The sequence below is a fragment of the Penaeus monodon genome, chromosome 18 (genome assembly GCF_015228065.2).
Source record: "Penaeus monodon isolate SGIC_2016 chromosome 18, NSTDA_Pmon_1, whole genome shotgun sequence".
Taxonomy (NCBI): domain Eukaryota; kingdom Metazoa; phylum Arthropoda; class Malacostraca; order Decapoda; family Penaeidae; genus Penaeus; species Penaeus monodon.
Window position 1 is genome coordinate 34,946,527 of NC_051403.1, and position 14,089 is coordinate 34,960,615.

The window sequence follows — 14,089 nt, forward strand, 5'->3', positions numbered from 1 at the left end:
TTTTAAACCAAACCCCCGTGTCAGATGAATCTTTCGCGAGGGATTACCACTGTGTTGGAAGTATGGAAAGGGGGGGTGTGGGGAGTCACCATGTACATCCACCTAAGCCTCCCTTTTATGAAGGGCAGTTGATTCTACTTGGGAGTTTGTGCATGCAAAGTAAAAATCAATAACACGTATTTGGGCTAATTTCAGTTTCCCTTTCCCCTGTAAGAGGGTTTTAATTTTTTAATGAGTCGTTGGGCCCTTTTGACGATGGCTTTCCGAGCGGGGGCAGTAGGTAATTTGAGCTTTTTTGCTTTTCATGGTCCTTTTAATAGAGCCAAGTCCCGTGGACCCCATTTTATTCCCTTGGGAAACAAACATTTCCATTTTTTTTTAAATTCAGCAACAGTGGAAACAAAATCCAGCCCTAAATTTGATTTAAAAAAGCAAAGGGGCTTTCACAAGGGGTCCTTGTGATAAATAAAAAATTTTCAGAATTCGATTTTAGATGCGCAATGAATCCTTCCTAAAATTTCGACAGATAGCATTCGCATAGAGTTCCATGTGGACCCCAAATTTTCCGCGGCTTTAAAAAATAAATTTTTGGAATTTTTTGCAATTCAAACAAAAAGAGCTGGGGCTCGTAGATAATAAGAAAGCAAAAGAGACCCTAGCTTATTTTTTCTTACATTATAGCAACAAGACAAATCACGGGTTTTTGGTCCATTCAATAATAAATAAAAAAAAAAAAATCTGTCAAAAAAAAAAACATCTTTCAGAGGGAAACCCAAATTTCGATTCCCCTAGAACTTGCAAAGCACTCGCCGGGCAGTTCTTCTACAAGCGCTCAAAAAATACCATCCCGCATTCCTGCCATCAGGAAGCGCTGAGCGAAACCCCTTTTCATTTGCCACGGGAGTATTTTGATTAAAATAAAGATCTTACAATGATATTTTGTCCAAACCCCAGAAGCCTGTAGGGGAACACCCCAGCCCCGATGAGTTTCGATAAGAATGATAAAGTTTTAATATGATGACGTTTTCAGTAAAATTTGTTAAAAACTAAGACATGACAGGCGATATGGCCTACTAAAATTTTATGCTTTTGGATTACGGGGAAAAATTTCCCTTTTTTATTCAAAATTCTCCTGACTAACTTTCCTGTCAACTTTTTTTCCGACAATGTCACTTTTTGGGGAATTTTTTGTCCAGGAAAAGGGGGTCCCACAGGAGTTCTTGCAAAACATTATTTTTATGCTGATTAAAGACTTTACCAGCTCCCTTGAATTTAATACTCCCCTACCTTCACCTAGCGTAGGTACAGTCAATCTCTCTCTCTTCTCTCTCCTCTTTATTTATATATTTTAAAATATATATATATATATATATTATATATTATATTATTCCCCATAAATAATATATTTACACACACACAGAAACTACATGTTACTCTACATGTTTTAAACCTTATATATCTCATGTGGATCATCTAAATGTAAATTTCTGTAGATTTATACATTAGATTACTGCATAAACTACATTATTATTATATTTACAGTATATTACATTTTACATAATTTTTAAATAATTTACAAAAAATTTACATATATTATTTTTTATAATTAATTATATATATATAATATATATATATTTATATTATATATAAATTATATGTAAATTTATATTATATTATATGTATATAATTATTATATATATTATATATCTAAAATTTATTAAAAAATGTTTAAAAAAAAAAATATATATATATTTTATAATAAAATATTTTATATTTAAAAATTTTAATATATATTTATATATATATATTATAAATTTTTATAATTAATATATGTATATTATATATAAAATATATATATATATATATATAATATAAATATAATTAATATATATATATCTATTTATATATTTTTATATTTTTCTATTTTTATAATATCATTTTTATATATATATATATAAAAATATTATTTAAAAAATTTTAAATATATATATAAAATTTATTATATTTTTAAAAAATTTATAAATTTTTTAAAAATTATTAAAATTTAAAATTTTAATTTTTAAAAAATAAATAATTATAAATATTATATATATAATATATATATAAATATATATATAATAAATATAATTTTAATTTTCAATATAATATATTTTTTTATAATATATAAAATTATATTATATATATATATTATTATATAAGTTCTGAAAAAAAAAGTCAATCTCGGAAATCTCGTTATGATCAGAAACACACAATGCCAGTGTGCGAGAGGCCCTGGACACCAAGGTAGCACCTGTGGCACACGACTTATAGTTTGTAGTTGCGCGCCTGGAAAAAAGGGGGTCCGAGCTCATGCAAAATCTCCAACCACCGAGTGTGTCTTTCTTCTTTCTTCGTGGATTTCTGGCTATCAACCAGCGGCATGTGGCCAAAAGTTATTAAGACAAGGATCTTATCATTCTACAATCTATATAAGCGTCATAAAATTTGTCTCTTAGAAAAAGTGAGCACACTATCTTCATATTTTTCATTCATTTGATAAGAGATCTGAGGTTTGTAAAATCTTATTTTTATCGGAAAGAGTTTATTAAAGCTGCGTTTGTTGGTGAAATGCATACTGTTAAAATATGGTGATGGTTAGGCTCGCTTGCCATTTGCCATTTGGCACCTCCCTCCCTTCTTCTTCGTGGGCTGTTCACGGTCTATAATTTTCCTCTGAATTTATTGTCAGTTCCAGGGTGGGTCCCACTCACTTTGTCAAAGGATATGATTTGCTTGATAAGAGACACAAAGCACCTGCGATACTGTACGAAAATATGCTTAAGGTTCCAGATCGCCAGTTGACAGCTAATTGTCTAGCCTGCTCATGCCATGGATACCAGGCAGTGCTGGTACCTCATATAGCTTGACTGATTGTTGGCACCATGTAGCTTCACAAATCTTATACTACCCAGTAGTTCATTTTAGTGGTTTTTAAGGATTATAGCTTAAGTTGAACTTCATAATCTGAAAAATAACTATTCTATCATGGGTCGTCGATGTGCAAATATCATGCGGTGTCAATGGCAAAAAGTTCAGCCAAGAAAGATCGATGTATAATCGGCAGTCTGGAAACTTAGTTCACATTCAGTCGACTATTACACCGCACCAACCAACACCCATTTGCTCGTGGAGCCGTCGGTATATATTGAAAAAAGGGAGAGATGTGTAACAAGGATCTATTCTGAAACTCTCGGCGTACTCCACCCCAGGCGCCAGGGCCTTGGATGAGGGAAGAAGGAGCTTGCCATGATAGAACAGTTGGGTTTTTTCCCAATGGCGCTATATGAATGAACCAGGGTATCGATGGTAGAGAGATTTGATACCGACTTTCTCGACGAGGTCATGGAGTCTCATGGCAAGGGCCTAGTGCCCTTATTGCCATTAGGATTGGTCGGGTCTCGAGCCACCTTGCGCATAGGTAGTGCTAACTGGCCACGGCGTATGAGTAGGAGGGGAGTACTCATGACGCACCTCAGACAGCGCCCGGGGGACCCCACTCGATCGATTACAAGTTAGGGCTCCAGCACACCACACACAGACAAACATCTCCACAGCAGCCAACCTTTCAAACTTGTTTTGATGGCCGAGCCATACACGATTGACCCATAATCTACTTAGACCTTATAGGGCTTTATTTATCATTAGTAAAGACTTTCTATCAGCTCACCCGTTTATTACCAGAATGCATTGTAATAAATTTAGTGCTCTTTGACAGTATACTCTTAAAATCGACACTGTGGTTTCCCCCATTGAGGCGACTATCCAAGAGTAGACCAAGAAATCTAGCGAATTTCAAGGTATTGGGTGGTCTGTCTAGAGTTAGCCTGATGTTCGGCTTATTCCTAAGTGAAAAAATAAACCCCAACTCTTTCTGTGGAAAACTTAAAACACACGGAGAGCCCCAGTTATGGAATATATCCTGTGCCCACGGTGGTTACAAATTGACGAGATCTTTCATTATTGATTGGATGACCATAATGCACAATCATGGTACAGCGAGTATTCGAGGAGGAGCTGGAAGAGTCATTAATCATGAATGAAAATAATGGTGGTGACAAGACATTTCCTTGTGGGGACCCCGTTGCCGGGACAAAAATGTCCCAAAAAGTAACATGTCGGAAAATAATCCCTGCCCAAAAGGTCCTGCCAAAAAATGAAATTTTGAATAAAAAAGGCAAGTCGATCATAATCCAAATAGCATAAAGTTTTGCTGTAGTAGCGCGCATCATCGCCATGTCATGCGTAGGCTTTGTCTATATCTTAAAAAATACTGAAATCAAAGAATCTTTTTGGCAATTGCCTCTTGAAATATGAATGTCCAGCTGTACTAGTTGATCCAGAGTTTGGCGTCCCTTGGAAAACGCACTGCTCATCAACTAGCAAATTGATGAATTTAAAAAAGCAATAGAATGACTGTTAACAATTCTTTCCAATTGCCCATGCAGATACGGCAAACTTGTCGATGCAATGGAGGTAGCGAGATGGCCAAATTCTGGGATTAACCTACTGTAAATCTAGACGATATGGGCGAAGTGCCTAGAGTTTGAAAAAGGTGCGCTTTCCAAAATTCATGTACACTTCTAGCAACTTAATACATGTCCTCATGATTAAGATGCTTTATCATTATACGAATCTCATCGGGCCTGGGGAGTTCCTTACAGGCTTCTAGGCTCGGACAAGCTACATCCATTGTAAGATCTTTTTGTAATCAAAGTCATCTCTATGAAAGTATGGGTTGCAGCTCAGCCGCTTCTGATGTCAGGAATTGCGGGATAATCATGTGCCTGAGCCTGCTTGTATGAGAGAACTGCCTATCTCAAGGTGAATCTAAATGTTACTTGTGAATGCATGTGATTTTGCCAAGATTTTTTTCTTATTATTGACTTACTGATAGTGGCCAAACCCCTGATAATTGGTATTACTATTAATGTAGAGACAAAGTTACACCAGAGTCTCTTTGTGATTGTCTTTGTTCTCTACGAGCCCTAGTCGTTGCTTGTTTGTATTGCAAAAGTTCTCATTGTGATGTTACTTTGCAAGACTAAGGCTTATTGGTCAGCACAGCGCCCTGCGGCAAATGGTATCCGCATGAACTCTATGCTTTAACTCTATCTGTCGAAGTTTAGAATGATAGCAAGATGCTTCTATAATCGAATTCTGAATAGTTTACTTATCAATCAATGGTTTCTCCAAAGTTTGGAGCTTGGACACTCCTTGAGAAGGGCGACCCAGTCTGCCTTTTACGATTAAATTTAGGTGCGAGGCGTCTCACTGTGTCACATGAATATTTAACAAAATAGGAAGTGATCGAATTCCCAATTAGTTCAAATGGTGCCATAGGCACTGGCTGCTTGAGAAAGAGCCCAGTGATAAGTCATAAGCCAAATTACCGTTGTATTACAGCCTACCGCGGCGGGCTACCCATCATTCAAGAAGGACCAGATCAGACTCCTTAATCAACTTAACACTTGCCTACCTCTACCATTCTACCTGCAGGGACATCATAACGATAAGAGCATTAAACTCACCTAAAATTACTTTATTTATGGCAGACCTATTCTGAACGAGCAAAAGCTCATCATAATATTTCCACTTGATCAGGGGGACAATAAACCAATGCATGTTATTGATTTTTACTTCTGTCTACATGCGACAAAAAATCAAAGTAGAAACCAATATTCACTTCAGTGAAAGGGAGGCTTTGGTGGATGTACATGGGTAGGGGTGGAGGCGGCTCAACCCACCCTCTCCGATCTTCCATACACCGATGGTAGTCCTCAGCAAAACAACCCGTCTAGACGAGGTGAGTTAAGTGCGTTCTTGTAGGACTATAATATTCGTGGAGCATATCACGTCGGCTTAATCTGTGGTCATTTACTTAGAGCTAAGATTCGAAAAGGTCCATGTATAATGGTTAACGCGCAGAATACTGTTGTATGGGGTTTAGAAGGCCTTGTCCGCGGTTTAATTTTCTTCTTATGGGAGGGAGTTCGTCCCCTCTCCCTCGCTACCAGGGGCCTCCCATGTGGTATTTTTTAGGACAGAGCCTCCATGTCCTGCGCTCGCAGCCAAGGTAGACGCTGGTGGAGATGATCTGTTCCGAGAAATCAGACCAAACACCCGGCGAAGTCTAGCAGAAGACGCCTGGACGAGAAAGTGTGATCCAGACTGGATTGGTATCATCCTCTGTATGATGCTGCCGTTTAGGTGATTCAGCAATTTGTGAATTGGATATTTATACAAGTCTTATTTGATATTAATTGTTAGCGTTTCTTTAACGCAGCAGATCTTCATCATAGCGGCAAGTTCGATTGATTGCCATTTCAATGGAAGTGTTGTTAGTTGCTAATGAAGAGTAGGAAGTATGGGTTTGCTGGTCAAACCTTCAACTTTCCTCTTGGCTTCACGGTAATAACACATGTCCTCTCATGAATGCTAATAATTTCAGCCTCTTCTCAAGCTGCTGCACTCTGAAGAGCCAGATGATGGGGACCTCCACAGTTAGCACATTGAGAGCTTACTTCAGTTACTACAGCAGTGTCATGATCTCCAGCACATTACCGCAAGTAAATTACTAGTGCTCTCTCATGCATTGCAATGTGGTGTGTCCAAATTTTGGCATCTATTACAGGCATAGGTTTTGAATGTAAGGTCGCACCGTGGACACGTTGATATCCAAACGAGTGTACATACTCAGGAATTTTACTTGAAGCCCAAGTAAAAAGCACAATCCAATTTAATAGTTGCAAACTCTCGTCTTTTTTGGTCATTGCAGTTCAGTCCACCACGCTTTGGGCCCCCACATTTTCCGAATTTTGCTTCCTCCATTGTCCTCAAATCCTGCTAAAATACTCCCTTGAGGTATGGGCCAAATGGGGTAGTAAGTAACCTTCAAATCATCGAATATGCATCAGATTTAAGTAGGTCCCCAATCCTGAGAGGGAAAGCCCTTTTAAAGGAGGCCACCATATCGCAACATCCGGATAAAATCAAAATCGCCAGTCCACTCGACCACCACAGGACTGTTTGATGATGAAGGGGCTCACATTCAAAAGCGATTGATTTCATTCACGCATTGACAGCAACACCTGCAATCTTGGAGGGATTGAAAAGAATCGTTCTCGTGTCAGTAGTAGGGGGGTTCTGCTGTGCAAGGCTTTGCATTAGTTGATAGGAGGAGTCAGGGTCATCCCCCCTCCTAGAGGAGGAGGAGGGGTAGCCATGGAAATCGCTCCATAATGGGTATCAGGGACTAAGTCAGACACCTGGGCCCGTTTGCGTTGTAGGGACCACCTCGCGAAACAAGCTTCCGCACATGGTGAGCAGGCTCTGACATTGGCGATCGACTCACCGCCAACATGTGGAAGCTCTTTGGACGCCCAGTCGTGTACAAATCGCAGGCTGGGCCATTAAGCCGCAAACCCAGAAGCAAACTCACTCATGGCTAGGCTCTCACCAAAGAAACACCTTTGTACGCTCAACATAAAGAGCAAATTTGACTAAACATAGTGTTACCTGACCCACCACTGGTGACCCTCGGAGTTCGAGCTCCAGTAGCATGAGCTCGCTCCCTAAAGCCTGGCTACCTGCACCATCGCGTGCCTCCGAATGGTTCTGCAGGTGGAACAGGAGTTCCTCTACGGAATAGGTTGACAAATCTATCACCTGACCTCCTCTCTCTGTGTCCGTCAGCGACCTACTCAACAACCCCAATTAACAACCACCTTACAAACTCTCAATCCTGATAGCGAGTGGCGCTCCTTTCACAAGAACACCACCGGACGGCATACTCCCTCCGAGATATCAAATACATACAATCTACCCTCGCCGCGCCAAAACACACAACACCTGCCGCCAGATAACTGCGTTCAGTTTTCCCAGCGGTTCAATTTCAAAACGGCTCCTCCTTGCTCATCATAAAAACCCATAAGCAAGTCTAGCCTCGAAGCTGATAAATACTGCGCCAGCGACAGAACACAGAGCAAATTTCAATAAAACCCCTCCCCCCCACGTCTCTCACCCTGGAGTCCTCGGGACACAGGCGCCGAAATTAACAACCGCCTTGATGGCTAGGGCAGCCCCGACCATTCACCGTCATATCCCTATGCAACGTGAACGCGGACGGAAACTACAGCTTAACACCGTCCAACCTACAGCCGCACCGCTCCCCGACCCCAGGTAGCTACCGGGTGGCAGTGCGAGCCCCCATGTTCCCTGGCCGGAAAAGGCAACCGCGGGACTAATAGCGCCGCTCTCTCGCGTCATACGGTGAGCGTTTCCATGATACAATCATTCAGTGGCACAAGCCACTAGAAGCTGACATGGGTTTTCCTGGGCGATGATGCGACAGCAACCAATCCTGGGAAGAGATCATTATGCACCATTGGCTTCATAGTGGACCTTAAACGGAGTCACTAGATACACAGTCTGGGGCCCGCAGCTCGCTTCGTCGGCCCTTGTTCGCGCCCCTCGATCTACACAGTGCTGCACAACAAAAATGCGCCTATTGAGTATGCTCAGGATTCCTTGCGACGAAAGCCAATCTAATGTGGCAACAAAACACCGCCCCACACACTGTCACACACCAGAATGGACTGGTCTACTCCGTGAAGGCCCTTGCACCAGGACCGTTCTGCATTGCCAAGGCAGAGTTGAGCACCATGAGGGAGCTCGAGAATCATACGCCCTTCAGCAGCCAGTGGCCTCCCCCCTGCACTTTGTACGGAAGAAAAGACGTGATTGGCGCCCTGTGGTATTATCGCCATCTTCAACACAGGAACGCGCCGTGACCGCTACCTCTACCACACCTCCACTACTCACACGCGTAACTCTCAGCTGTGCACAATCTTCTCCCAAGATTCGACCTTTGGTCCGAACATACCACCAGCTTCCCATCGCCAAGAAGACACCTGAAGACATGCTGTAACACCACCCTTTGGACTATACGAATTTCTTCGAATGCCGTTTAGGCCGCCGCAACGCGCCAGACCTTCAGTGGATCAGGGGATTAGTCTACCCGTGGATACATGGGTGTTTCGTCTACATCGACGACATCTCATCGTAGCAAGCGTCGTGGGAGCACATAAAGGACCTCTAGCCCTCTTCGCCCGCCCTGCAGGAAGGCCGGAGTTGTATCACTCCTGGGAAGAGGTCTGTTTGAGTCACTTCTTTACTTCTTATGCCAGACAATCACGCAGGATGGGATCACCCAGCTCAGGAGAAGGTCAGCAGCATCAGGCAGTTCTTCAAACCAACAACCATAGAGATCAGCTTCGGAAAGTACTCGGTATGATAAATTTCTTCAGGAGGTTCATTCCCCAAGTTGTGCACCCCTACTGGCGACAATCCCAATCCAGTTCAAGAACGCGGCAAAGACATTATCTGAGAACCCACTGAGGCGACCAACGCTTCGAAATAAAGCAAAGATGCATTAGCTCGGCAACCCTCCTCAACCACCCACAACAGCGTGCTTGCTTGAGACTTTGCGAAAGTTATGGCTTCGCCGGGCCTTTCACTTATGTCTCATGTTTGTCGCATACAGCGCTTACCGTGGCGGTGGGATGCAGAGCGCGATCCGGTAGCCGTGTGTAAGCATCATCGCATACTCTCTGGACCAGCACGACAGCTGTTGTTCTGTGGCTTGTGTCTTAGGAATTGCGTGGGCACACAATCTCAAGAATGAACAAGTGTGGCGTTCGGCCGCGCAAGCATGCAACACCTCTCTTCACGTTTCTATGTTTGTATGATCTGCATGCAACCGTAGTAAACCTAGGGCACTTATGTTCAGAAGACTTCGGTACCTTCTGGTTATTTCAGAGCGTGCCAGTGGGGTCATAGCCTGGCATCTGCAGTACCAGCTGGTACCGAGGGGAGGATCTCGTTTCCTCTCTGTGAAGCTGTAGGAGAGGAAGGGGCCATCACGTACATCCTCCAAGTAAGTAATTTCGGCCTTGATGTATTATCATGGATAGGGGGCATACCCCTGCCAACTAGGATAATCTGTCAGCAAGCCATTCCCTTGATCCTATGTGGCTGGGAAACCCAGTTTATGATGATTCTTTACCAGTGCAATACTCCTCTGTGCCAGGGAGCGGTGTAGTCAAAAGTAGATGGGTGAGCGCGCTGAAGACAGTCGCGGACTTCCTGGAGTCTGTGTGTATGACCCACATGTCCTTCCCTCAGGAAGCGTTGAACAGTGCTCTGATAGCAACTGCCTCTTGCATGTAGCGAGGAGGACGTTGTCTGTTACCCTCAGGGATTTTGTGATCCCTTGCTGCGAAGCGGCGAGCAGTGTGGGTCAGGGACTCGACTGATACATCCCTTGTAATTGTTATGCTCCCGGAGGGGTGATGGTTGCGAATGAACCTATGGTTTCTGCCTTTAGGCTAGGTATACAATATTCGTCTTTTTTTACTATGAAGTCTCATGACCAAGAACTCTATCGACGTTTGTGCCCACGGCGGAGCTTCGGACAAAAGTCAGGTGTGAGGGGATAGTCCATGCCTGCCAGTAGAACTTTTGAGCTGATGGTGATTAACAACATGCTGTGTGAGAGAGCCAGGAGTTGTTTGCAAACAGCTCGTTATTTGTTCTAGGGTCTGGACTATCTCGTATTAGGTTGTGTTCCGGGGAAAAGCCAGGATGACTTTGATAAGAATTGTGCTGCCATTGATCCCAATTCGTGAGGCCAAGGGAGAAGGTTTGCCTCCACTAGGAGGTGAGGACTTCGCCACCTTGGGAACTCAGAATGACCTAGCCAGCTCGTTTTGGAGCTGTATCCAGTGGTCTTATGGTTTCTCTTAATGCCCAATCAGAGCGAGGGTGGCATATTACAGGCCTGACAGAATCGCACAGTAGAAGATCTTAGTTTACTCTGTGTCTGGCCCCGTGCGTTCTTCCCCCCAACTCATTGCTACTCATGACAGCAGTCTGATTTTGTTCGGCAGCAGGCACTGGGACCTCCTTGTGGAAGGCAGGAGGGTCCGGTCTGATCTTACCCCAATGTAGGAGGTAGTCTGAACCCACTCAAGCGTTCCATTCCTGGATTCAGAATGTGCCTGAAACTTCGCGGTCTCGGAGCAGGCTTGATTTGGCGTTGCAGAGTCTGTCCTGCACACTCCTCAGATACCGGTCCATTACAACGCTGGGCTTTGTTAGGGCCGTATGGCCATGGACGTGATAGCAAGATCGTCTTGCATAGGAGATGTATTTACACCCCACGGGAGGTAAGTTGAGATACAGGAACATTTTAAAGTATTCAAAAAAGGGATGGACTGAGAACACAACCATGTGATTTCATTCTCTAGGCATGTGCATGATATAAGGTGATCTTGGAATTTGACTCTCGGCTGTTAGTAAAGGTAGTCACCTATCCAGCAAGAGCTTACCGTTGATTCCTTTTGGAATCCGGCTCTCTGAATGGCAAGAGGACGGTGCGACCAGGTCATCGCTCCAGTCAAGGAAAGATATACTGCCCACAGAATGTGCCGGCTATTGTGCTCAAGAGCGTGGCTATGCTCGTTGCGCGGTGCTCATGACCCTAGGGAAAATGGAGGGTTCATGTGGGGGTCCAATTTTCCATCGGAATAACCGGTCAGTACCATCCTCTCGGCAGTATTGGCCAGACAGCGAGGAGCGAGATGGGCGGTATTCCCGGTCTTGGGAGGGTATGGTGGAAACTATAGTGATCCCTCTTCCAAAACTCTGGGGTAGAGGGAAGTTTCCCAGGATCTTGTTGAGAGTTCCAGGAATTGTAGCTCACCTACCAGTCACAGGTGGAGAAAATGATGGGAAACGAGAATCGTCAGAGCTCGGGGCTGGTTAAAACTGGCTTATATGCGTCCTTAGTCCCCAGAGAAAAAGATAACGTCGAGATCGGTCAGCTGCCCTTTCTCTTGATGTGAGCAAGTCTGTATGGTTGTCGGCGTCTTGTCTTGCCTCAGTTCGGCTGGCAGGCGCGCGACCGTTGTCGCAGAGAACCGTTGCACCAGTCTGTTGGCTATGACTGGGGGTCATGTGCGTGGCATCTCGGTGGCGAGCAAGTGGTGGCTGCTTGACACGTTGCATAGCTCTGGAGTGGTGTACGGTGATCGAAGGCTCACATATTCTAGCCATGTGGCCAGTTCCTTGGCATCCTGACAGCATCCCTTAGGAGGGTAGGTGTCGGGGGTGTTATCTTTGCCTTCGGAAAAGTTGCGGCACATCTTAACCTGTGGTGACCTCCCCTATCTAGTCATTGAAGTACCAGCGTCTTTGTGACTCCTGACCAGGCGACAGTTTTGGATTGCGTCAGGAGCCTGCCTAATCAATGGCATTACAAGTCTGGTTGTAGCACTTCCACATTTTCGCTGTGTGGGTTCATTGCTCTTAGGACAGGGGCCAGTGCCCCCCCCGCTCTGAACGCCGCAGGGCCTTGGCTGTTTCCATCTCTTGGATTCGTCGTGGTATTTCGCTGGGCACTATCCAGAGAGTATTTATAGCTGTGCATTAATGGTCACTAGGACGGTGTCAATCGCACGCCAGCCAATCCCCTCCACCCGAGTCGAGTTGGCCAGGGTGAGGTCTAGGGACCCCTCTTGACATGCATTGGCTCTGGCTGTGAGGAGAGCAATCTCGGGGAATGTCTCAAGCACGTGGCTATGTGATGGCAGCCGTCATCCGGGCCCTGCAGGGAGCCAGGATGGGGTGGGTGCATTGAAGTCTCCCCATAGTGATCACTCGGTCGTGTGGCAGGAAGCCAGACTGGCTGATGCTAAGCTACTACAGTGTGGCGGCTGTACACATTGTACCAATTCAGGGGCCCCCTCTGCCATCTGAATCTCTGATGGCAAGAGATTAACCTCTTCACAGTGCGGGCATCGGCTATTGTGGAGCAGGAATTGTTGCTTTGACCAGGGTGATAAGGCCCCGGCCAGCTGACAAAAGCGAAAGGGCCTCCCTGACCCTCCTACGAGGAAGGAAGCAGCCCTCCAAGCCGAAACGGCGTATCTCCGACAAACAGGAGTTACCACCACGTAAAACAAGGGCAGAGGAACAAAAGGAAGAAAGGTGCCAAACAGCACCACAAGTCTTCCCCAACAACCGAAGATGCTCTTCGATGAGGGGGACATGTCGATCCAGGACCAAGGAAAAGGCGGAGAAGGTAGGCGAGGTCGCCATGACGACATTGAAAAAGGGGAAGGAAGATGGAAAGGGCCAAAACAGCCCAATCCTCTCCCTCACCCCAGGTCGAGACTCCCCTCCCCACTCCAACCCAGGCTATGCCCTCACAGGCAGAGCCTAGCCAGGCTGATTCAGTGCCAGAAACTGAATCAGAACTAGCTGACCCTGCCCAGGCAAGGCCAGCCAGTGCACAGAAACAGCCTGGCCCGAGAAAAGCCCAAACACGTCGAGTCAGAGCTATCAAAGACTCTCCACCCCCCAGTGGACCCAGGGATAGCCTGACAGCCGAAGGAGACCCCTCAAGCAGTGAGGATTTCACAATGGAGTTGTCAGACTCCGACTGTCAATCCGAATAAGACGATGTCTCTGATGTAACTATCAATTAGTAACATCATGGCACGCAATCTAAGTATTCTGCAGTGGAACATCTGTGGCTTCTCCTCAAGGAGTGCCATCCTCCACGCAATAGTGCGATCAAGGAGCATTGACATCATCATGCTCCAGGAGACATTATCAGCGGAACCTGTTCGCTTCTCCGGGTATCACGTCTATGCGCTGCCACGTACTAATGGCAAAAGAGGCCTGATCACCCTGGTCAAAGCAACAATTCCCTGCTCCGCAATAGCCGATGCACTGCACTGTGGAGAAGATGTTGAATCTCTTGCCGTCGAGATTCAGCTGGCCGGGGGGCCCCTGAAATTGTACAATGTGTACAGCCGGCCACACTGTAGTAGCTTAGACATCAGCCAGGTATGTGCTTCTGCAGCACACAACCGAGTGATAATAGGGGGAGACTTCAATGCACACCACCCATCCTGGCTCCCTGCAGGGCACCGGATGCAGCTGGCTATCATATAGCCAACATGCTTGAGACATTCCCCAAAATCGC